This window comes from Sceloporus occidentalis, unplaced genomic scaffold, assembly GCF_023333645.1.
Source record: "Sceloporus occidentalis isolate IW3139 unplaced genomic scaffold, rSceOcc1.0.p SCAF_249, whole genome shotgun sequence".
NCBI lineage: Eukaryota > Metazoa > Chordata > Lepidosauria > Squamata > Phrynosomatidae > Sceloporus > Sceloporus occidentalis.
Window position 1 is genome coordinate 150,385 of NW_028317229.1, and position 26,148 is coordinate 176,532.

The 26,148-nt window shown below is 43.0% G+C and overlaps 1 protein-coding gene across 2 annotated transcripts in view; it reads left to right on the plus strand.

Moving 5' to 3' along the window:
• Positions 1-2,387: 2,387 nt before the first annotated feature.
• LOC149276039 (VWFA and cache domain-containing protein 1-like) overlaps positions 2,388-26,148 on the plus strand; it is a 47,290-nt gene continuing 23,529 nt past the window's right edge. The window contains exons 1-2 of one of the 2 annotated variants that reach the window (XM_089503956.1): positions 2,388-2,462; positions 22,947-23,009. The gene's annotated coding sequence lies outside the window, so the exon portion shown is untranslated. Of the gene's footprint in view, positions 2,463-20,571; positions 20,611-22,937; positions 23,010-26,148 lie in introns of those variants that run through there. The other variant, XM_089503957.1, reaches the window with a different exon arrangement.

Consider the following 26,148-nt stretch of genomic DNA (forward strand, 5'->3'; position numbering starts at 1 on the left):
GTGATTTCACTACAAATTTGGAAGATAAAAGGTTGAAGCAGTTTAAAAATATATGAGATGAGAAATAATTGAAGGCGATTGCAGTTCAGGAGAGCATTAATGCCTTCTGTATAACAGAAGAGGTGGGTGGGATGCGCTAGAAACATACATTTTAGGCTTAATAAGATGATTTTCATGATTGGATCAATGCAGAAAAAATACACATTTTAAGGGAGGATTCTGGGAAATAAACTCTTTTCTGCCCATTTTAATAATTGTTGGCTAATCGACCCATGAAGGATGCGTAAATATTTATTGAGGGATCATGTGACATCATAAGAATTTACTCAGAGTTTGAGGACATAACCTGCTGCTCTACACAAAAGGCTTGGACAACTTCTCAAGGAGTTTTGGAGGGATTTGACTTACGGTCACTCACCCTCACATCTAGTGTAGTTTTCAGACCTGTCGTTGCAGAGTTGGGCTCACATCATTCTGCCTTTTTAATAAGAAGTGGGTGAGATGGCCAGTGGGGTGGCGCAAATCAAGGCGGGCATGGCCTGGACTTGGCAAAGAGAGAAGCGTCTTATTAATGTCCAGCAAAACAGCATACCTCCCAAGTATCCCATTTCCCCGTGTCAGTCTCAGTCTTGTTGTTGTGTGGGCTGGCTGAGGATATCAGAGGATCTCCAATGGCCGGTCCAAGGAGCTGGAAAGTCAACGGAGGTCACAGACTTCCACTGCAGCTCCCACGTGGTCACCGTTGAGGGCGAGGGCTTTCAGGTGGCTTTTCAGGTAAGGTGGATGGATGGTTCCTCCAACTCCTATGTGCGGCGATACCCCCCCTAACACAGGTGTCCTGATCTGTTTAAACCTGAAACGTTAGTAGGTTTGAGGTAGTCACTCACTGCATAGAAAAGGCAGCGTTACAACGGGCTAAGGGTTGCCTACTTCGGACGCAAAAAAAATAAGAATTATATGTGTTAGGAAAACACGGCTCATGTGGTCACCACAGTACACTCACAATACTTGTTTAAAGGCTGGCTCTTCACAGTGAACTCTATTGTATACTCTGCGATGAGCCGCTCTTGTCTGGCTCCATCACACTGCCACTCATTGGCTGCTCTGTGATCACCTGCTTTTGTCTGGCTCTTTCTCCACACTCAAGGACTGTTCTGTGATCAGCTGTCATTGCCTAGTTGCTGTACCCAATCGGCTGCTCTGGGATTAGCTGCTCTTGCCTAGTTGCTGTACCCAATGGGCAGCTCTGCAATCAGCTGCTCTTGCCTAGTTGCTGTGCCCAATGCACTGCTCTGTGATCAGCTGCTCTTGCTCGGTTGCTTTACTCAATGGACTGCTGTATGATTAGAGCTGCTCTTGCCTGGATACCCATTCTGTAGATAAGGAAGGGTAAGATGCCCACCCTGCTACTTAGTGGCACATGGCACAGACTACCCCATAAAAATTGTGACAGGTGGCGACTCTAGTTTGGGTAGATATATAAGACCCTTTAATTATGGGCTCACTGGTTCTATAAAAAAATTGGTGTAATGGTGGGTACATTAAAATATAGCTGGTAAAAACACCTTAGCTGTGCGCCATGAGATCAGCCATTTTAACTTCCCATTTTCATTGGGTGGAAAAATCCACTTTCTACCTTTTTTTTTAGAGGTGGAGAAATGTATTTTTTTTACTCAGCACACTTCATGGCTAGTGCTGGGAAATCCCATAATTATTCTAAATTGTCACTAGGGGGAGCTATTAGTGAGCAATACTGAGCCAGACCTAAAACAAAAGCAATGCTAACTGCTCCTGGGGGTGTTTGGTCAAAGTTGATACCTTTCATTGGGTCACCATAGAAAAGGCTTTAGGGGTATCTCCTTTAGACGCGTTTGGGGGCGGCTTGAACGCAGGCTGGTGACTTCAATGACAACAAGAGGGGTCAAAACCAGAGGTTAAATGTATCCTTATCTGTCGTTTCTCCTCAGCCTGTACCTGCCCCTGTGAGTCCGGAACTGCCCCGTAAACCCGGACCTGTGAGCCGGAGCCGGAGCCCGTCCCCTCGTCCTGAGGCCCCTGTGAGCCTGACTCCGCCTTCCTTTGCATGACCCCGCCCTCTAATCTGTTGCCTTTCCCTGAGAGCCTGAAACCCCCCCCGTGAGCCGGAGCCCGCCTCTTTCACCCGTCCCCGTTACCGTAGGCCTTCACCATGATCCCGCCCCCTGAGTACGCCCCGCCTCTCACTAGTTGCAGTGTGTGGGGAGGGGAGAGAGCTGCAGAAGTTTTGCGACGAGACTTCCCTGAGCAGCGCAGCCATGGAGCGGGGAGAGAGCCGGGCCCCGGGGGCCACACTCCTCTGCCTCCTGCTGGCTTCCTTGGCTGCCCGGGGTGCCCCGGAGGTCTCCATCCTAGAGGAGACTCGGCTGTTGGCGGCTCATATGCAGAGGCTGGCGGCGGAGGAGCTGGGAGTCCGCACCATGCAGGTATGGGAGGGGGGGCTGGGGGCACTGTGAGGGTTTATTGAGGGGTGTCTGGTCATTGTGGCGTTAAATCACCCCTGTTGTGTGTGGGATGTTCCTGCTGCCCCTCCTGATGATGCTTTAGGGGTATCTGCCTTCTGTCGGTGGATTATTGGGGTATATTGTAGTTTCTGCCCCCCGGTCTGTGTGCTGCTCCTGCCCCCCGGTGTTTTTAGTGAATAGGTTTCCTTTTTCTTCCTGTTTCATTTTGAGTGAATTTTATGATCAGCCTTAAAGTGACACCCAGCAAGTTTGTTGCGTCTTGTTGGGGAGGGTCGGGGGCAGGAGGAGGGGGTAGATCCAGCATTGAAATGATTAAGGTCCCAGGTCTTACTGGGGGGGAGGGGGCTTTCTCTTGTTCACCAACTGTCCAGCTGCTGCAACACCTCTTGGGCAGCATGGATTTCCCCTCTACAGACATCTTATTACAGTTTCTATGACAACAGCGCATCATGTGACAATCATTTCAAGAGGTTTTGCAGCAGCACCTCCTATCTAATGCCTCTTTTCTGTTACTGGGATTTAATCCCTTTCCAGTCAGTGCAGAAAATGCAAGACCAGTATAGCCAGTCCAGACCAGTGCCTGGCTTTAATCGGAGCCTCCAGGCACTTTTTTGCCTCTGAAGTGCCCCATTGTTTTGTCTTTTTTTTGCCCCACCTGTTCTTATCTAATCCACTTTGTAAAAACCCAAATGGGCAAATTACAGAATGACAAAGGCAGAAATTTTAAAATGCGAGCGATCATTTTTTATTGTATTTCTTTGTTTATATACACACATTGATCAATAGATTGCAAGCTCCTAGGATCAGGGTCTTCTGTCTCTCTATGGTTTAGTGTATGTTAAATGTCCTATTGTAACTGCGCTACGGAATCTGCTGGCGCGCTATATGTGTATATATATAATATATATTTAAAGTACCTATTTAAGGTCACATGACTGTCCTATGTTTAACCCTTGGAGGCCTGGCCTGGCATGCAATGCTTTGATCTCTTGTTTGATGCTTTAGAGGTTAAGGGGTGAATAATATGGCGGAATTTAACTGGTTTTACATTGAATATAACGGTTCGGAATTGTCGTCGGTTGTATTTGGTCAGCTCCCTGGGTTTGTGGCGATGTGCCTTAAAACGCTGAGGTTTTATTTTACTTTTTATTGTTTTGGGTTTTTTTTTAGTTTATTAACAAAAAAATATATGTATTTTGTTTACTAATTGTTTGAAAATAAACACTTGATATTTTTGGTGCTGTATCTCCCTGTTTGCTTGTTGCATATTCCTTTATATATCTCGACAGAGAGGGTTTAAAGAGATCGAAAGATCAGATGAATTTGTGCCAATCATGGTTTCCTAAGGGCAAGAAATTTGAGATTTTTGGGGTATTCTGCTTTTATATTTCTTGGTCATTTTTTTTTCCCCCAAATTCAATTTTATTCTGCTATTTACTAGGTTGTCGGATGAATCAGTCGAGTGTGTGTGTGTGTGTGTGTGTGTGTATGATATATACATGTGTGTAAATAGACATTATTTGTGTACATGGAAATGTGTTGTCCCTGATGGATTTTTGGCCCTCGTTACAGTTCATTTTATAGATGGGGGCCATATGGGTTTTAAACCCCCCTATTTATTTATTTGCAGAGACAGAGCCTACTGTATAATTTGGTTAAATTAGGCTGGAGGTCTCTGCAGATTAGCTGCGCATGCATTTGTATGCAGTCAGTGGGAGGCTGGACCCAAATGGCCTTTTATCTGTCTTGAAAGTGTCTTGTTTTCCCACCTTCTCCTTCTCCTTGTGTTAACTGACCTCATGGGGCTAATTCTTTGTCAAGCAAACTACACGTTCCCCTAGGTCCTGTCTGCTCACACATAGGGGCCCTTCATATAAATGCTTTGTGTGTATATTTAATATATGATTTTCTCTGGATTTAATATAACTTATTATAATTAAATGGTTTTTTTTATAGGTCTGCATGTATCTATTATGTGATTGTTTTTATGTGTTGTGTTATTGCTTTGTATAGGAAGTTGTTTAGAATGTCCGATACTTCGCATTGCCTTGTGATAATTAAGATCGTCTTTGATCTGGACATGTGACTGCTTTCTAGTTGGTATCAGAATTGAGAGAAAAAAATATATAATATGTATTAATAAATATATTATTTATTTTCTATGGTTGACTGGCCCTCTGTCTGGAGTTGGTTTAAAAAAAAAAAAAAAAAAAAAAAAAAAGGACAGAATTACTTTTATTTTTTTTATTTATTTATTTATTTTTACGCACAAGACGCTCTTCCCCTTAAGACTGTAAAAAAAGACCACTTTCCTGTCTGAACAATGCCGTCACCTCCGTGTAACTGCGGGGGGGCTCATTGTATTTGGCTAAACTAACCTGGACTTCCAGTTATCATAAAACTAATTGCAAAGAAAGATCAAAGCAGTCAGGGCTGAGATTTTTGGCAGGTTGAGAAAGCACAACAGGCCTGTATTCAGAAGGCCTTTCTTTTCTTTTAGACTTCACAAGCTTACGGCAGACACTCATTAATCTAAGCCCCAAGGTTAAAGATACCTTATTTAATTTATTTATTTTACTCCTATTTTTTAATGCGTTTTAAGGCGTTGTGTGAACACACTTAAGGTACTTTGGAAGAAAGTAAATATTTTAGTTTTTTAATTTAATTTGGGTTTTTTTTGTTTGTTTTTTTTTAGTTCGGTGTCAAAGAAGAGGGGGGAGGAATAAATAATTTAAAAAATAAATAAATAAAAAAAATAAAAAATGATTGTGTTCCAAGAGGGAAGGCAGTTCAAACAAACGCGCCGAGGAGGTGAATTTGAATTTTTAATTAGTCTCCGAGTTCTGTCTTCAAAGCGCGACGCATCATTAGTGATGTAAGCCCGACTGCATCAGCCAGGAGTGACATTTCACTTCAAACACGGAGTGCAGGTGCCCCGAGTAGATAAAAGAGGGAGAATGTGCTGCAGCAAGGTGGATTGGTAGATAATTAGCTGTCCCGGTTCTCTGCGGCGTAGGAGAAACCCCGGCAAATCATAGCAAGTCTGGCTGAATTATTAGCAGGAAGAAATCCAAATATGTCAAAGTAATTCTGTATCTGTTAAGCTGCAGCGGAGCTGATAAAGCTTCGTGCTTAGAAAAATCCGTGTGAACTGAAAGCGCTAAAAGAATGCTAACTTCTCCGAGCCGTGTTCCTGCGGAGCGTTAAGCCTGACACAGAATGAGAGTGGCAGCCGCGGAATCGGGATTTAGATTTAATTTTATATTGTGATTTAAATGTCCGGGGATTTTATACCCAGTTCCTCGCTGTGATATGAATTCATTATCCCCTTCCCTGCTTTCGGTGTTCAAACGTTAGATTGCAAGCTCCGCTGGGTAGGTCTCTTGTATCTTAGGTGCAGGATTATAGCCTTTATTAGCGTGTTTTTCATGCATCACATGACGAGCCCCCTTCTGCACGCTCTCTCTTGGAGTGAGTGAGTGTGCGTGTGAGAGTAAAGCTGCAGTCCTATTGTGAATTAATATTCCATGTCGCTTTCTTTCAGGGTGGGTTTAATGCGCAATTTTTGGCGCCTGCGCAAATGGAGCCATTATTTCTGATGGTTTCTAGCTCGTTGTTTTTAAACATATATGTAGAATTTATATAATTTTGATGTTTATAGAGCATAAAAAGTCACGTATGTTGGTGTTGGCCCGGTTTTAAAGCTGCTGTTCCATCTACGTTGCTAAATATGTAACTAAACCCAACACTAGTAACATTGTAACTACTGTAGAATAGCCAAGCCCTTCCCAGAAATCACTTTTTCTCATCTAAAATTCTCTCTCGTTTTGTAATTTTTGTGGGGGACACTTAATTGTCATGTGACACAAAAGCAAGCGCTGATAGGTTGTTGCTGCAGAAACCTTCTTGACTTTTTGTGTTTCTATTTCTTTGCTAAGGAGATGATGTTGATCGCGGGCTGCACGCGTAACATTGTTTCAAAAAGTATTTGCTGCATGCGGCTAAACCGGAGATGTATAGGTGGTTACGATGAGTCCAAAGCCCCACAACAAGTCGATTAAAACATATTATAAATCTTCTTCAATGGCCAGAGGGTGCTTGCAAACGTTGACGCAATGGGATCTTTTTACGTTGTATTGATTAATGACTCGCTTTTTGAGATGAAAGAGCCGCTTAACACGGTTGGATTGGGAATCGGGCATGGAGGACCGTCGCAGGCCAAGCCTGAAAGTCCATCGGCTTGTGGACGTTATACTCCAAAAATGTTTCTGAAAACACAGTTGGGTCGGCATTCAGGAATGGAGGAACGTCTGATGGACGTCGCAGGAGAGAAATACGGCCACGTCCACCACAGCGAGGAGTTGGAGCTTTGCGTAGGGTTTTGTGGGACAGGCCTGCAAGTTGAGTGACAACTTTGTGTAGGGTCTTTAGAGCAAGCCTGAAAACCTGTGTCCATAGACGTTACCCCAAAAGTGTTTAAGAACGAGTAGTGATTCCATAACAATAGGTCAGATCAAAGATGGAGGAGCTTGCACCACAACCACCACCACCACCACAAACAATTTATAGCCTTGGCAATATTGATTGACATCAAGAATCGTCTTTGTCATGGTCAATGCAGTATATTGAATGGGCCCCCCTGATGAAGACCAATCTTGGTCGAAACGTCTGTGTGCGATTTACTAAATAAATTATTCATTCTTCGCCTGGATATAGCGGCTCTCGCTTGAAGAAAACTACAAAGCTTTGTTTTGCTTTATGTGTAACGAGATCCTTAACCCCTTCATGACAAAGCCTGTACATGTATGGGCTCCCAATGCATTGTTTTTAATGGGCTTAAGGACAACACATGCCATGGGTCTTTAATCATGTCTCTCGTGTAAGGACATAATCACGGCAGACCATTGTTGAGTATCTGGGACCCTTCATGTAAAGCATCATATGCAGTGATTTAAAAAAAAAAATGTATTGTATTGTTTACTCTAGGTTTTGGAAATATATCGCGTGATTAAAGTACAACGTTTTGTTTTCATTATTGTTTTAACGTGAAAGAATGTGTTTTTAAAATGTTCTATTCCTACAAAATCATGGCTATCCTTCAAAAGCTTAGCAAAGTATTTTTTTTTATTATGTAAGCGTTTGATGCAGGCTTTTCAGTCTTACTTATTATGAGCCCGTACTGACGTGACACAGAGCATGATGACATCATAGAGTGGTCTGTACCATCCCTATATGGGAGCTGGGGGGGGTGTTGGAATCAGATTACCTTCCTTAAGTGATCCATCAGGCTTTGCAGCTAAACAAATATTAAACTTGTGTGCTTTTCACACAAGGTGGCCGCTTTAAGGCCAGTGGCCGCCAGATGATGAAAGTGCGGCAGTGGACTGGATATGCCCAGCTGCATGGTACTTTTTTTACGCCTGTGCTGTGTGTTGACGTGTTTATCCATCTGGTGGCTGCACACTTAAACACCCGATCTGCCGCTCCGGTATGCAGTATGGGGCACTGTTGGCCAGTGGGCCACCGGCGTTTGCCCTGTATGCCAAATGGCCAGTATAGGCTTGGTTCTTTTATTTAGGAATACTGGGGACAATATTCTAAAAAACATATTTCTGATTTAATTTACCATATAAAACAGGGCTTGTAAAATCCAAGGAGCCAGATAGCCATGGCTCCTAGATTTTTAGATGTGGCTCCTAACTTTTTGTGACATTGCATTGATATCTCCTTGGACTGGCTCCCCCATTTGTCTGTCTGTCATGCCATTGCTGCACACATTTGTCTAGCCCTGTTGGGCAGCCTCTGAAATGTATAGACCGTTTTACCATTTGCTTATTTACGCGCATCCCAAAAAGTCTGAATTTCCATAGAAATAAACTTTGTACGATCTGCGTCACTATTGGACATAACGATCGTCTGCAGCAATATCCTCAGGATTCTGTATCCGCGTTCCGAATCCTCTTGTCTTCTTGAAAAACGAGGTCGCTGTACCTGAAAACGTATCGGGAAGCCGCAGCCTTCAAAACATCAGACTCCCCGGAGCCATTTAGTAGACATGTACCGATCTGACCGTGTTTTAGCTTCAGTACATAATTGTGGATTTTTGTCTTAGTATAAACTACTTAACCTTGTTGTGTTTTCTTAAAGGGGCAGTCCAGCCATCATAGGCACTTGAAATTTTTGTGGAGACCCCCGTCCTCCTTACAAATGCATTGGGAGATTCTGCCCCCCATATTTTTTTCTCTGCAGGCAATGTGTTCAGCCAAATGCATCTCTTTACACATGACATACCGCCTGGCTCGGACGGGGGTCTATTGAGACCCCCATGCACATGTCCGGCGAGCGCTCCTATTGATGGGAGTGCTATCCTGCCACTGATTGGCTGCTTCCAGCTTTCCACAAAAAGGATATGATCGAGTTCAGGATCTCTCCGCTTCCCATTGCCCCCCCCATGTAAACGACACGAGGGGGGGGGGGGGACCGAACTAACGCTTTGCAAAAGATGTCTGCCCTTTTGCTCAACTGCATTCAAATCAAACCAGCAGCTTGTTTTTAAAGCATAGAGCACCCGTAGAATGTATATAGGGTTTCCCGATTGCGTTATCACATTAGTAGTGTGTGAAAGATATTAATAATGGGTATTATTACATTATTATTATAGATATTATAACAGTGCTTTGCGGCAAAACGCTGTGATTTGTTCCGCATGCAGATAGAAAAGGAATGAGAGGCACTTTTGATCTATACATTTGCTAGCAGATTAGAGCAAAACCGGGAAGGTTGATCTCCTCAAGGTTTCGCGACCTGTTGGTATGGTGGCATCTCTTTAATACGTGAATGCGGTATGTTTTTTTGGGCTCGAAATCCATTTGGTAATTATTGGCTGATAACATTATGATCGGATCGACCGCCGCGACCATGGATCCCGACCACACGAGAAAAGCTCCCGAGGGTTCCGCTCTAAACACCCCAAAATATGGGGCTTTTTCTTCATTTCGACTTTTAATAATCCACAAATGAAACAGCAGACACCTTTTAATAGGCAACGGCTGTATAGAAGAATAAAAACAGCTATTGTGCATTTTATTTATTTATTTATTTTGGGAATCCTGTGTAATTCCCATTTAAGTTTCCCCAGTCTGACTGGCTGAGGGGGTAAAAAGATCCTCTAACTTTCAGCCTGAGTGGAGAATAATAGAGAGAGCGTTAAGGTGGGGGAGGGGCAGAGCTCCGGAATGCGAAGATGATTGTTATTGGCTCACGAGATTTGTTAACAGCTCTTTTTTTTTTTTTTTTTTTTTTTTTTTTTTTCTTCTTTTCCTTTAAGTTTTGTTTTTTGCAATTACAAGCAGGTCGGCACAGCTCTCGGGGAAAAAAACAAAAAAAGTCTCACTGGCGAGCCTGTAGCCGTATTTTTTTTAATATTTTTTACTGAATAATATTTTTAAAAAAAAAGTAAATTTTTTTTTTTAATTTTTTTAAAATTATTTATTTTAGTAGGCTTACTCATTGATCATGCCTGGAGAACTGACCTGGTGCTATTCACCATAAACTAATGCATAAAATGTTTTAAAAAGTAAAATGAAATAAAAAAAGGCTAGTTATACACAATAACAAAACCCATATGATTTACCCCACCCCCTCCCCCGTGCACATTTTTTTAATTTTTTTTTTTTTTTTTATTTAAATCCCTTTTTTGACAGGGTGATGGGAGCTTAGCCAGGCTGTCAATCAAGGCATTGACTGGCTTGTGAAGGATATCTTCAGGCAGCTTGTCTGTAGCCGGCAGCAGAATTGGGTCATTAGGAGAGATTTTGGCCAACATTCCCCCAAACAAGAATATGTCACCACGGGCTTTAGGTTATGCTATTATTCCTGGCTATCCGGCCCTGATCTTATTAATTCATTTTTTTTGTTTTTGACCTTTCACCTGCCCCGCAGAAGTGGTGTGTATGTGTGTGGCCAACACTTTAATAGGGTATGTGGCCCTTTTTTCTTAAAGGAGCCGTAAATCATTGTAACAAATCATGAATTAAAGACAATTTTTTAGTCTTGAGGCTGCCGTCTGATCAGATACAAGTAACTGTGGGAACAAGAAAATGGAAACTAATTATAAAAAGTTATAATAATAAACATGAAAAAATGTTACTGTGTAACGGCTGATGGGGTTTCAGATCTTGGCTGTTTGTATAACAAACCTGTATGTATTCAACACAAGATTCTAATTCATGTAACACGTTAATCACGCCAGACTTCGTCTTCCGAATCCGCAGATTCTACATCAAATTTACTTTGTTCTGTAATTACGTTAATGTGCATTTTTGCGATCTTTAGGAAAAATAAATGACTTTGCTTTAGAAGAGTCTGCACCTCCAAGATCCTGTTTTTATGACACTGATTGGCTACTTAAAGCTTTTAGAATTATTATTATTATCCTTTATTTATATAGCGCCAACAGTTTACGCAGCGCTTAATACAATACATAAATTCAAGGGATATGACAAGACAAGAATTGACAGACTAAGACAAACCGATACATTTGGTGGAGAGAGCCCGGCTCGCAAGCTCAACAGGAGTGCTTTCTGTGCATGCACACGGGGGTCTCCTTAGACCCCGGGGATCATCGCAGAGCTGGAGCGCGATAGGGGGGTGGGGGAAGGGGCAAATACATACTGGAGGTTCTGTGGAATCCCCCCCCCCATGCGTCTGTAAGGGGCATCATGTGTAAATTTAAAGGGACCACGCAGCTGCATCTGCATTAAAGTACATATGGTGGCCAGAGCACCCCTTTAATACCTTTCGTATGTTTCCCGGTAATAGGGGGGTTTTGTGGGGGTCTCGGGTGTTGCCTGTGTAGACTGTTTGCTTTTCGCAGTGAAACCAGTTCCTCGGCTGTTACAGAGAACACTCGGAACAAAGTGTTTCAAGCGGCTGCCGTTAATACTGAATTGACTTGTAGCCATTTACCTGTTTAGCGTTTAAAGGAATCCCGTTGTTTCTGTTACCCAGCTTTTCTTTTTCAGGCCAAAAACATCCCACAAAATCTCAAAGAAACGAACCTATCCGCTCTTAGAAGCATCTCGTTGTAGAGCGCTGCGGTATATGATGGCGCCATCTAAACAGAACAAACATATATTAAAGTAAAACCTGATGGTACCACGTGTGACCTGCCCCGTGGCACCCACTTTTATCTGTGCCACCTGTTCTATTCTTTCGGTTTGGTTTCCATGATCACTGCTTCACGTTTTGGTGGTAATGCAAAAAAATGCAGTTGTGATTTTGTTATCTATTATAAAAGGGACATCCCCGGCTATTTTCATTGAGCCGGCCTTGCATAATGTATACTTCAATCAGAGAGGTGAAATTCCACAGATGAGGGCCGAATGGGGCCGATCTGCCGGCAGATTTTATGTTTCAATGCTTGGAAGGCTGATCTGCCCCCATGTTTTAAAACAGAGGGGCTGTTATACCCCTGGACTTGCCTTCTAGATCAGGCCAGTATGTGGCAGCTGCCTAGGGGCCGAATGAGCTGCAGCTTCTCTGCTTTTTGTAAGCAGGTGCATGCAGGAGAGAACCGATATTGGTACTCAAATGGACTAGTATTATTTCTAAAGAGCAATTCTGATTTTATAACCATAGCAACCAAATGGAATAATGTGATCAGTAGAAAATCCCGAAATAATAATTCACACCCTTAGTATTAAAGCTGCACCCCTCCAGGTCACCTAAGAGGTCACATAACCTTTTATGTCTTTTTTTACCAGGTGTTTGCGGATAAAAGGACTTTGTCTTTCTATAGGCGCTCGCTTTCTTTATTTTACATACTCATTTATCCGCAGCTGATAAAACTCCTTTTTTTTTTTTTTCTGTCCTCCATTTTTGTTACCGTCTTTTTAACAGATGTAGCGGGAAGTTCTCTGAAGGTACGGTTTCCATGACATTCGGCCACTTGTATCCAACTCGCAAGAAGATGAAAGCCTGGCGCTATCTTTGATAGAATGCAGCTAATTGGGCTGTGAGATACCACAAAGGCTTTTTCCCCATCCTTTTGTTTTGTTGTCTTTTTTCCCCATCCTTTTGTTTTGTTGTCTTTTTTCCCCATCCTTTTGTTTTGTTGTCTTTTTCTTCCTATTTTCTCCTTCCCCCCTTTTCTCCTTCCCCCCTTTTCTCCTCCCCCCCCCCTTTTTTTTTTTTCCTTTTCTCTTTTCCTTTTCGCCTTTTTTTTTTTTTTCCTTTTCTCTTTTCCTTTTCGCTTTTTTTTTTTTTTCCTTTTCTCTTTTCCTTTTTCGCCTTTTTTTTTTTTTTTTCTTTTTTTTTTTTCTTTCCTGTTTAACATGAAAAATGGACTACAACATCTGGGTTTAGGCTATTATATAATCCCAGATAAAACATTCCAAGGACAAGTGAATTTAATACCGTCTAATCAAGGCAAATAGGATTGCTTTCCGGGATATTTGTCTTGTAACTCGATATTCGAGAGGAATTTCTGCATTAGCAAAAAAGAATGTGGGGGACGATATTCAAGGTTTTTCATGTTTTATTTTTTGCACCCTTATGTTTTTCTTAAGCATATTTTTTTCTGACTGTTCTCGAATATCATAATATCTGCGTTTAATCACAAAGACCGCATTCCTTCTGTATCCGAGAGGGGAAATGCCAGCCATTGTTCCTCTGCGAGTATAAACCTCTGCAGCGCAGCGAGATAAAGATCACAGGGTTTCTAAGCTGTCGGGGTAACCATAGGTTGGGAGGGCGTCCTTGTTTAACTCTTCAGGTGGGGCCTAGAGGAGATGTATGGCCTGTTGATGTTGAAAGGGTTAAACCCGGAAGCAGAATGTCTTAAAGGGACAGCGTTTCAGAAATCCTGTATAACCCTGTGTAATAAGCAATGTTTATGCATTAGGAACCCACCATGTGTATACCATGGGAGCAGCCATCTTCCTGTTCTTGAAATGTTTGATTATTCCTCCCCGTTAAGTTATCTCTCGTCTATTAAGTTGCTGATTGGTTCAGGCAGCCTTTACAAGGGTGTAGAGAAGGAGAACGGAAAGTCTAATCTGCCCGTATCCCCTGCTGTAAAGACTCCAACCCCCTCACTGTATTACCCTCTACCACTTCTGCTAGGAGGCTGTTCCACTTATCTACCGCCCTCTATGTAAAGCAAAACATTACATTTTATTTCTTTGTACTGGGCGAACAGCCTTTTTTTCATCCCCTCGAACGCCTTATGCTATCGTTACGCTGACGGCCTCCATCAAACATTTTAGCAGGCGACAGCTGTATGGAGCGGACCCGTCTGTGGAAGCGGAGGGGACGCTCGTTTCTGGGGAAACAAATAACGCAAGAACTTCATAGGAAGGAGGGTCTGCAATCCGACACTGTGGGAATGCAGGTGGTCTTCAGCAATGGACCCAAATGAAAGCAATGCGCCAAGTTCCCGTCAGGGCAGAAATGCCTCAATCCCCGGGGCTTTGGGAATCCGCCTCTTTCTTTTAAACGTAGAATTTCACGGTCCCGACGCTCCGTATTTCTTTTATTTTTTGGGCAGAATTGTTTATTAACTTTTTCCCCCTAGTGGCATTTGGGTAAAAATCCGGTTACCTGCTGCACTGTTTATGACCGAAGCCAGTCCTTGCATTAATAATATGCATTTAAGGTGCTCTATCATAGCAAGAAAAAAAAACCCATCAAGATCCATTATTATAGTCTTATTTCTGAAGGTTGAATCGCTTAAAACACAAACTAAAAAAAAAAAAAAAAAAAAAAAGTGTCTATGGCAACCAACCTATGAGTGCCTGCGTTTCCATCACATGATAATTTAAACATTCCCGGACAAATTGAATGAAGCAACATTTTACATGATTGTCTGGGAAGGGCTTTAAGGACTGGGAATGGTATTAAGGAGTAGTGGGAATGAGGTTTTTAAATGCTGCATTTGGTTCTAAAAGTGGTAAATTTTCCCGCGAGGTGGAACGGCCCCTTTAATATACGTTGTTACTGTGAAATGTAGCAAGTGGCAGATTCTGCTTTGTATTTAATGCTATTTTGTCAGACACATTGTTTATAGAAGTAATCTTTTATTCCTCCAGATTGTGGGGGTTGGGGGGAGTCATCATACATCACATGGGGGGGTAGGGAAAGAGGCAAATGCATGGGGGGGGGGTTCTGCAAAATCCCTCCATTCATTTTGAAGGGGGGGAGCCGCATGAGAATTTAAAGGGACCTCTCAGCAATCGTATGCATTAAAGAGTATATCACAGCTGGAGTGTCCCTTTAATAAAAACACCAAAACCCAAACAGGTGGCATATGAGTTGTTTTAATGTGTTCTATCCTTAGCATGAATAATTTAACCCATTGTGCAGCGCTACAGAATATGATGGTGCTATATACATCAATAGATAATGACAACTTTTTATTTCTTATGTATAATTGGAGTTTCTTCCTGACACTTGGCATCATTTATTCCAGCGTCCAAAGCACCCTTTACGCCTATTATTACCCTCCCAAGTGTGATAGGAGTTGCAGTCCGACATTATTTGGAGGGCAGTGGTTGACGGGCCAGTGTGTGGCCCCTGCATCTGGTTTCCTGAGCTCTGGGGCTGTGTGTGATGGGCAGCTGATTGTGTTTCGGGGAGAGGAAAGGTAACCTGGCTCTCAGCGGCATGAAAGCAAAGCGAAAAGAAAAGCTGGAGCTTAAATCCTCCAAAAGCGGAGGGCTGGAAATAGATCTCAAGTGGGTTTTAAGAAGGTCGGGAATCTCGCTCGCACTCACTGGCGCACACTCACACACACACACACACACACACTCTGTCTGCCGCGGGGGATGGGGCGACCCGTTAATCAGTTTCAGAAGTTGTCTCTCCATTCTTTGCCTCCTGGAACAGTTTAATTGAAACCTCTTGTAGTCGGAGCCTTTGAGGCTAAACGGAATGACATCCCCCACTCCTGCGAGAGCGCCGGGGACCTCGCTGCACTCTTGGGACGCGGCTCCCAGCATCTCAGATGGCTAAAGGGGAGCCTTTTTTGGAATGTTAGGTAGGTGTGGCCTGAGGCGGGCCTTTCCAGGACTTTTTGTGGCCTGTTGGCAGCTATTGCTGTAACAGTGGTATATTCAGGAGAGCAACAATGTAGTTCAGTTTTAATAGGTAAATTCTATACACATTATCAGGGCTTTTAGGGCTGTAGAACCCTGCGATACCCTCATACCCAGCAAACATTCTGACCTCCTAGAAAAGTGGGCATCATGGATTTGGGGCCCAAATAGGGACTGGCCAGAATAAAACGGGACACTTGGGAAGTATGGGATATCTACTATGAGCACGAGAAGTGACATATTTGGAAGATAGAGCGCTCCATTGAAGTATCCTTAGCCTCTGAAACCAACACTCAATACCTAATTATGTTTCACCTCCGAAGAAGCTTTTAACAGCCAACTTAACCCAGACGCCTAATCAAGAAGCCGCGGCGGCCACAAGGTGTATTCATTGAACTTCATTTATGATAGTTCTTGGTTTTATATAGCGCCATCATATTCCACAGCGCTGTACAATGGGAGTTTTATATAACATTATATCGTTATGAATGTATTTTAAAATAACAAACTATGAATATGGGACTTTTTTCTTTTAAATGTTAATAAATTGGGATTTTTGGGTTAATTTATCAAATTTTTACATATATCTGCTGAATAAATGAAATTAGTTAAAAATGGGGAAAAAAGAGCATTTAAGTGGAATAATATTCTCATTGACGCTTTGGGCTCCTCTGCGGTGTCGCCGGGTCTGGGTCCTGATCGTTCTTTCGGGAGTAATGGAGGCCGCCAGCCGCCCGATTATTACAGGGCAGGAATGTAGAATGCGGGATGTGGGGGGTTTGTGGTTCCCCTTTAATCAAACCTTCTTTAAATCAGATGGCGAGTGGTTTTCGTGTGAGGTTTGGGTTACCCGGCTTCCCCTGAAAAAGAGGAAGCTAATGAGAATTGCCTGCGGGGGGGGGGATCTGTTTTTAAAATCCAGGAGGGGGGGTGATTTAGATCGCATGATTCCAAAAGTTTACACAAAGAGAATAATGAGTTGGCTGAACTTGCGCGTGCCGTTCCCTATTATCATGCGCTCAAAATTAGTCCTTTTTTTAGGTCACTGGAGATGAAAAAAAGTCCTTTCTATTTAAGTAAACTTTTTCTTTTTTAGGGGGGCTGCCATGTCTTTAATTTGTAAGTTAAAGGGACGCTCAGACATCACCTGTTCTCTAATCCTTGGTGGATTTACCTTTTGCGGGTTAGGTCTAGGGCAGCGCCGTCTGCTGCCCCCTCTGAGAAAATGATGGAGAACAGCCCTGGGGAGATAAGTGATCGCCCTTTTAAGGGGGCCAGAGATACCCCCCCCCCCCGTGTAGTGTACCTTGCGGCAAATGCATTCGGATGAATGCACCATTTAAAGAAATAAAATAAATTGCCATCTCATATTAAAGTTCCAGGACGTCCAATCAGACCCTGCACACATGCGCAGAAAGAGCTCCCGTTGATTTCAAAGAACTTTATCATGCGTTCTTTGTTGGTCAGTTAACTGTTCCTTTAAGTTCTTGGAAATGCTCCAACTTGACTCGAACCCCCTGCTTGAAAATGAGTCCGTTTGTTGCATATCCAAGAAGATAAGCGATAAGTAAAGTGCCGCGTAAATTGTTGGCACTGTGTGGCCGACGTTTTAAAAACCTAGAACTGAATCCCAAGTAGCGGCTCCCGGCGGAACGAGCGCCGGGCGTGCAGCGCGCTGGCCCCAGGAGCCGCACCGTTTATGACAGATGGATCGTACGGTTATCTTCCGGTTGGATTCGGCAAATGTTTGTTTTTTTAATGCTTTGGAGACCAAAAAACCCCACAGCTGCTGTTTGCTCGAAGATGTCATTGAAATGATTAATTTCGGCCTCTGAAGGTGTATTTGGAGTTCATACAGCCGTTAAAAAATAAACTCAACCAAGGGTTAATCATTACTGCATTTGTGGGGTGGCAGGATTGTGTACTGGCAGTTGAAAGGTTAATAGATCACCTATCATGAACTTTGTGAAATGCGGTTACTTATTATTATTATTATTATTATTTCATTTAACTGTTTAAGGGACTCTCCTGCAACCAAATGTACTTTAATGCTGTGCGGTCCCTTTAAATTTCCGTGGGTCCCCCTTCCAAATGCAAGCATGTGGGGGGGGTTAAAATCCCCCCCATATGCATTTCCCCCCTATCCTGCATGCGATATACTAGTGCAGTGAATGCTGCAGTTGGAGGTTTACAAGACACCCCCCCCCCCCTGCGCATGCACAGAAAGTGCTCCTATTGATTTCAATGGGAGCGTTTTCCTGCCACCGATTGGCCGGCTCAAAGAGTGAAAAGTAATCCCTTTAACTTGTTTCAGGAGATCGTGGATTCAGTCGTATTCGGCTGATCTGTATATTAATCCGTCTTAATCACAATATCCATTCTTTTGTCGTGATCTCCTGTGATGCCCGCGACTTTGGGAAATCTCGTGGCTACCGATGCTTTTTTTTAATCTTTTTTTAATTAAATTTCTTAATAAGCGAGGAAAATAAAGCGAGTTCCGTCGGATTTCCTCTTGAATGGAGAGAGAGAAAAAGACCATAATTCTTCTAAAAATAAAGGCCATCTGTATTACAGAATTCTTTACGGAATTAACCCCACTATGTAAAAATAAATAAATAAAATAATAATTTACTATATTTAATATATTTTATTTAAATAAACTGTTTAAACTCCTACTTACTCCATGACAATATATCACGGCCTGTCCTGTGTGCATGCGCAGTGGGAAACGGGGCGACAAGGTGTCTACTCAAGATGCATGCAGGCAAGGAGACGTTCAGTGGTCCCGCTGCACAGTGCATTCATTTTGCACATGAGGGCATTAGATGAGGGCATTAGATGAGGGCATTAGATGAGGGTAACAGCGTTTGCCACGCTCTCCTCTTCTCACTGACCCAGCCTGGTGGCAGCTGCCCGTCTGTCCATCTGCATTACTGAGTCCGTGCCCGGTGTACTCTACTCATGGACTGTACCTCGCAGGTACCTGCACCCCAAACCTCCGCTCCAGTGTAAGCGTGAGTGTCGGGCGGCTATGCCTGGCCTATATATCTATCCATCAGCCCCACTTACATCATCAGGGGGGCGAATTGGCAGGACCCCCCGTCCGGCCCTGCAGGTACCCATCTGTGCCAAAGCGTGCATGAAAACCAAAGAAAGTAACCAACCAATGGCAGGTGGGGATCGCTGTCCCTTTAAATGGAATCTTTGAAAATGGTTCCTTTTATAATAAAACCTTCTTTTCTTTCTGCTGTTTATTTCTATATATAATAAACAAGAACATTTTTAGTGATTTTTTTTTTTGCGTGTTACAGAAACGTGTAATTTGAGTCGGTTTGCGGTTGTATAAATGTTAATAGCGAAACATGTAAACACGCAGGAATGCGTGCCCCGGGCTGGGAGCTGTAATTATATTTTTGCATCACCAATCAGGGTATTTTACAGAGGAAGCAAAAAAATCGCCTAATTGGGAATTCTGTGAATTATTTCTTTATATACATTTTTTTTTTCTTGGAAAAAAACCCCAGACTTTTTCTATAAATGGGGGGGGGGGGGGGAATTTACATTAAACTGTAGTAAATACCAAAACATATTACATATTTTTCCTCTTAAAATGACCGAAACCCCCACCGAGCTCTGTGCCGGGGGCCAGGTGTGAACAGTTGGTTTATAATATTTATTTTTTTTGATATTTTTGGCTTTTTATCAGATCCCTATGGGAGTATTTTTTTTTTTTTTTTTTGGTCTGGTTGTGATATTTCCATGCTTATTACTAACTTGTCTTACTTGCCTGCAGAGCTAACGGTCAGTGTGGAATCTGTGCGAGAGACTACATCGTTATGATCGCCAGATTCATCCAGAAATGATCTTTCTCCACCTGTATTGATAAAACTTCTAGGTTCATAGTTTTTTAGTTTTCCCAAATTTTATGTTTTTTGTTTGGTTTTGTAAATTTGACCAACTCCTGTATCTGCCGGCAGATCGGCCCCCATTCGGCCCCCGTCTAGTCTGCCCGTTACTCCTGCTGCAAAGACTCCAACCTTAATCAGTCGTTGGTCTCGTCTTAGATTCAGGAGCCGTATGTCTATCCCATGCATGTTTAAATCCCTTCACGGCATTACGCTCTACCACTTCTGCTGGGAGGCTGTTCCGCTCGTCTACTTCTGTCTGGGCAACGTAAAACCTCCGTAGAAAAACTCCCGGAGAACTGGACTTTATTCGTAGAATAAATACATACTAGATGGAAATTTTGCCGTAGCCAGTTTGCCTTTTACCACCGGTACTGGTTGGCATACCTGTTCTTATTTACTTGTTACTGTTTATCTCTGCCTCTTGTTTGCGTCCGTTCCGCCCCCCCCCATCCGCCTCGACCTTTCCGGGTTTTCTTTGCAGCCTCTTTATTTTCTAGCTGGTGAGGAAATTGTTTTGTGCGGAATCTGAAATCGGTTCCAGCTGTCTGTGTTTAACGAGTCCTCGATATTTGACTCTTTACGGACCCGAGAAAAGACAGACCGCTTCCTACGCGCGCTCTCGCCCCTGCCTCTTTAAACCAACGGGCTGAACGCGTCGCCAACACCAGGAAATTTGCCAGATTTAAAAATTTTATCGAAAAATGGGGTTAACCGTTTTATTCCCCCCCCCCCAATTTTTTCCCTCGGCTGAAGAGCTGACTCTCGTATACTTCACACCTTTGTGTGTATCTCGTGTCTGTATTTGTTTTCTTTGTGTCACCTGAGGAGGGTCACCAGAGTGCTGCGTCTGACCCGTCCTTGGCCGAGTTTACCCCGGTCACCGGGTTGTGCCGTACCGGGGGGAGGGGATTATAGTTGCGTTTCAGGGCCACATCCTGCGTCTTTAAACATGTGGTACCGATTTCTACACCCCCCCCACCCCCCCCCCAGGTCTCTAACCTCCACTTGTTACCCCCGGCTCCACTTATTACAATTTTGGCAGCGCTTCAGACTCGCTTTATGGTTCAGTTACAGAAAGTTTTGGCTGCTTCGGAGGTGGGGGTCTTATTCTCATTCCCGACTGTGGGGTGAAGGGGGGGTAATAACGGGATGGGGGGTAAAGGAATTAAGCAGGGAAGCTGTTATTATCTGAGCCGTCTGCATTTTAACGAATAAACTGACCTTTTCTGGATCTGAAATGTCGATGTCGTTACCGCGGAGACCTGAAGTTTCCGGTTCGGTGAAAAAGCGCTCTGCTATTGGCACCGGTTTACTGATATCAGCCAATCACGTGCAAGAAAGTGTTCCCATTAAAATCAACAGGAGTGCTTTCTGCGCAGGTGAATAGACCCCCTAGAGGTCTTGCTTTATTACAAATTGCCCCATAAGGAAAAAAAAGGGGCCCCGTCATAAATGAATGTTTTAAAAACGAATAAATGTAGCGCGTGTATCGGCTCAATTAAACGTACCCGGATCGTATCCTATATACTGCGCCGGGAGTATAGAATATATCGGCCTGAAAGCAATTCACAGCTCTGCCGTAACGTCGGGGCGGAGCCTAAATGTGACCATAATGGAAGACGTGCGCTAACTGCCCATAATTTCTAGCGGTTGCAGGGGGTGTGGTTAGGGGGCGGGGCTTTATTGAACTTGTGACCAATTGAAGGCGTTTAGAGGTAGAAGAATGTATTTTATTTACGTGTTTGTTTACTGCTGTTGCACGTCCTCCGTGAGACTTTTTTTTACAAAAAATCTAAAGTTTTTATTTATTTTATTTCTAAAAAAAAAAAAAATTGGTAAAAAATTTTTTTTCATTTAGATGTTTTTTTGGTTTTTTTTAATAAACATTGCCCCGGTTTATTGACATCGGTCTGTGGGGTCCGAAACCTATCTCGTTAACAGGTTTTTGGGACTGAAATCATGCTTTTCGGTGAATAGGATACAGGAAATATTTCTGGATTATTGCCGTCAATTATTTTGTAGCCCGAGGGCAGACTGGGGAGAGAGCGTCTCCTCGAAGCGTTCGGTGACTCCAATTTTTTTTTTTTTTTTTTTTTTTTTTTTTGCAAAGTGGTTCAGCCCTGATTTAATGTGGATTTACTGGTTTGTGGAGGAGGGGGAGGAATAACAGAGTTTTTTTTTTTTAAATGGGTTTTTATCTCAGCTGCAAAAAACTAATGAAGAACAGAATACACCACTTTTGCCTGAAATGAGGGGGACATCAAAGAGCCGCCTGGAGATGGTATTCTGGACCTGGTTCGCTAATTGTGCTTTTTGGCTTGGAGAATAATTAAAAGGGGGCTCTATCGCCTTCATGTTGTGTAGGATACAAAAATATGGGTCTGTACCTTGGGGTGCTGCAAGATTCCATTCTGTTGTGTGGTGGAAATCCAGCGCTGCATATGGGAACATAACCCCCCCCCCATAGCGACCTTGGTCAGCATTCACACAAAAAGAGTTTTATCTCATTTTGTTCCAATAACCCCCCTTTATCTGCAGACCTAGAGCCGCCGTCGCTGTCAGTCATGTGATATTTTGGGTGACTTTCCCGGCTCAAACACCGCACTGAGCTGAGGCTTTATGGCAATGCTAATGAAGTCCGTTCCGCCATAGACTTTCATTAGTCAGAGAGTCCTGGTGGTGATTAAGACTGAGCCATTCTATTGTTCCCCGCAGGCAGTATGATAAGGAGTCGCGGTGTTTAGTAGATCGGGGATCAGATAACAGAGCGAGAATCATACAAACGGCTGATATGCAGCTGCCTGAAAACTTTATATTATGGGGGGCAAAAACTACAACTGGGGTAAAAAACCCAGCAAAATATTTTTGAAAACTTTCTTTTAATGTGATACGAGGAGTAAACCGATTTGGTGAGAGTTCCCCTTTAATACCTGTTTGGTTAAGTGATTTTTTTTTTCTGGGTTGTAGTAAAAGCCGGTAAAAACACGAGATTTATTGCTGCCGAGATACAGAAGTTCAGGTTTCTTACATTTCCCAACCGGCCGTCGGCGGAGGAAGGAAAGCGAATTCGGGGGAAATGCTGTAAACGATTAAATGTCTGAGACACCTCATAGTTGTCTTGGTTTTAAAGGGGCTTTTGAGCCCTGTAAAAAAAAAAATGGCGCTTCGGATAGGTAAATTAACTCTGTGTGCGCCACAAAGTCAGCCTCCAACCCCATGCACCCCCCAAGACTACATGGGCGGCTGGTTGTGCTTTATGGCAGGACTTCTGCAGAGCTTTTAAAGAGTCTTTTTATTTGCCCAGTAGTTCCGTTCCCTGGCCCTTTAACCCCTCGCTGGGCATTGGCGTCATACTATTATTTTTCTGATTTATTATTCTGATTTTCGTGACTTTTTATTATTTTATATAAAACACTTATATATTTTCCCCCCCTTTTTTGCAGAGAATATTCGACTCTTTTGCGTACACAGAGAAGATTTCGAACGGAGAAAGCGAGGTTCAGCAGGTAGGCGTCTCAATGACGTTAAAGTTCGACGGTCCGGCTGCTGCGGGGTAATTTTCCCATAATGCTTAGCAGGCTGTAAGGTCGGCTGAGAGTCATAAGACTCCTCGTACTCCCCGGGTTCATATCGCTGGTTACACTGCGTAAGTCTGATTAATTCATCGCGATGTTAAGATCCTTTGATCGAAATCTTGTGACCTTCCCATCTCAAGAGATTCTGTGTCTGGGTGTTACTGTACTGGAGGGAGACGTCGCCAAGTCTTTGATATTTGCAGAAACCTAGAATCGGCCCCATCCGGCCCCCGTCTAGTCGCCCGCTTCTCCTGCTGTAAAGACTCAAACCTTAATCAGTCGTTGGTCTCGTCTTAGATTCAGGAGCCGTATGTCTATCCCATGCATGTTTAATCCCCTCACTGTATTACCCTCTACCGCTTCTGCTGGGAGGCTGTCCCACTTATCTGCCACCCTTTCAGGCCACCCAGTGTTTTCCAAACCTTTTTTATACTAATTCTGGGAAGAGTATCAGCCGGTCGGAGTCACAAAGGTAATTACCGTGACGTTTTAAGGAGCTGTTTGGGGCGCGGACAGCCTTAAGGATACGAAGCAGACAGATTGCAGATAAGCCGTCCGTTTACTAGCAGTGGGGAATGGAAACCTAACTGTCAGCTTTCAGTGACCTCATCATACCGAAATATATCATTCTTTGAAAATTCATTACCCACGTAAATATTGTTCCGGAATATTGGTTACTATGCTAAAACTTTTCAACCCTGTGGGTTTCAAACAGTTAACCCCCCCCCCAAATATTAAAACTTTCTGTATCCAAATTTAGCCTTTATCAAAATATCTCAAAATAAATATCTGTTGACGATTTCCTTTCCAATTAATGCTCGTTAATACAAACATTAATATATATATATATATATATATATATATATATATATATATATATATATATATATATATATATGCAATAGGGGCTATCCATTTGCAGCCTTCTGGCAGACAAAGGGTTAATGCGTCGGCCCTATAAAGTTTCCTTGGCCGAGGCCCCTGTAAGTGGAGCCCGATGAGGTTTGCCGGAATCCCCATAACAATCTTTCAATACATTTTAACGCCGCGTATCGTTTACGGGCCAGATGTCGGGCTGATAACTCGAGGCGCAGAATTCCATAAAAATGCTAAAAGTAAATATCGCAATTCCTTTAAAAGGATTTTTTTTATTTTGTATTTTATAAAAATAATATTATTATTATTATTATTATTTTTGACAGTTCCTCAAGTTTTTAAACAGCCTATTACTAGCTATCCTCAGTGATGTCATTTTCTGGATCCGTTTAAAGGGACCTTTAAATTTTGCTGGTGTTATAATTCCAGGGGTGTGAGGTTCTGCACCCCAACCCCCCCCCCCCCCAAAAAAAAATTGTTGCGATGACGTGGACGGCCGCTAATGTTGTTCCAAGCAGGTGTTTCAATTTTCTTTTCCTGAAATGTAAACATCGAAGTCATTAAGCGGCCGGCCCCCGTACGGCACGCGCGGAGCGGGGGGGGTTGATTGTCACTCCGTGTGTTTAGTGTCCGTAACAAGTCGCGCTCTGTAACTCTAGAACCTGTGAGCGACTTTGTTAAAACCATCACTGGATTCCAGTCCGGTGTCGGGATACTGGTGGGACGCGCGGGGCGTTGGGGGGTCCGAGCTCCTGGGAATTTGGCAGAATTTTAACGCAGCCTACGGAAGCAGACAGATCCGCTGCGGGCGCGTCCCGTGTGCGTGCTGTCCGAGGGGCCGTTGGAACAGATAGCATGAGAGCGGCTTAAAGCAGCGTTTCCGCATTAAGGCTTTTCTTGTGGTTTGAGGGGGGTTTTTTTTGTTTTTTGTTTTTTTAATTTTTTCCAAAAAAAATTATTTTGTTTTTTCTATATTTTAATGAAACATAATTCAGATATATTGTATTTTGAATACATTGACTCCAAAAACAAAGCAAAGCCTGTGCCTAATGAATAAATAACTTTGTACCGCGTGGGTCGGCAGATCGGCCCCATTCGGCCCCCGTCTAGTCGCCCGTTTATCCTGCTGTAAAGACTCAAACCTTAATCAGTCGTTGGTCTCGTCTTAGATTCAGGAGCCGTATGTCTATCCCATGCGTGTTTAATACCCTCGCTGTATTACCCTCTACCACTTCTGCTGGGAGGCTGTTCCACTTATCTACCACCTTCTCATCAAAGTAAAAGTTCCTTACATTACCTAAAAGTCTCGTCTTCTGACCTTCGGTGGTTTACTATCCAGGTTGCCCAAATGCTAATGGCCAGCGGGTGTACCTGTAAAAGCGGGTCATTACCCAGATAACCATCTCCTAATTACGCCCCGAACTCCTGCTCTGCATTGCTAATCCCAGCCCGACCCGCCGGCCTCCCGCCTGCAGATTAGTATTCGGATTGCGCGCTGGGTGAGATTGACGTCCGCCTGCCGTCCTCATCTCCGGAAGGACTACTTTTTCAGATGCAAAGCGCGGGGAATAGACGTCACGGACCGGCGCGGGGAGCGGGAGATAAACCGCCGGGCGTCTGGGGAGAATTGGGGCGGATGAAAGGCAACGATAAATTCACTAAAACGCGCCCTGCGTCGCAGACACAAAGGGCTGGATAATCAAAGGGCTTTGTGGATTTTTCCCGGGTTACGCGACCAACCCACCTAAATATTTACACATTCAGCTAAATCCAGACTTCACGCTCATCACGACTTTTTTTTTTTTTTACTTCTGCATTAATTCAATTATTTTGTTTTGATTTTTTTTTTAGTATATTTTTATTGATTTTAATTTTGTTTCTTTCAAGGCTAATTCAACTTTAGAGTATATTCAAGACACAGTTAATCAATCGCAGCCGATTCATATTGAAAACCAAATTGATACAATGTATCAAACCAAAATGTAGTTCTGAAGCCAAATTACAACAGGTTATTATGACAAATATTTTTAATTTAATACAATTTAAATAATTTTATATTAAGGTTAATGCTACTTTTGTCATAAAGTGGAATAGTCATCTATAAGGCATTAAAGTAAAAAAAAAAGAACAAAACTTTTTTACAGTTCTATCTCTTGTGCTTATAACACATTTGCTAACACGCACCTGATTCTGT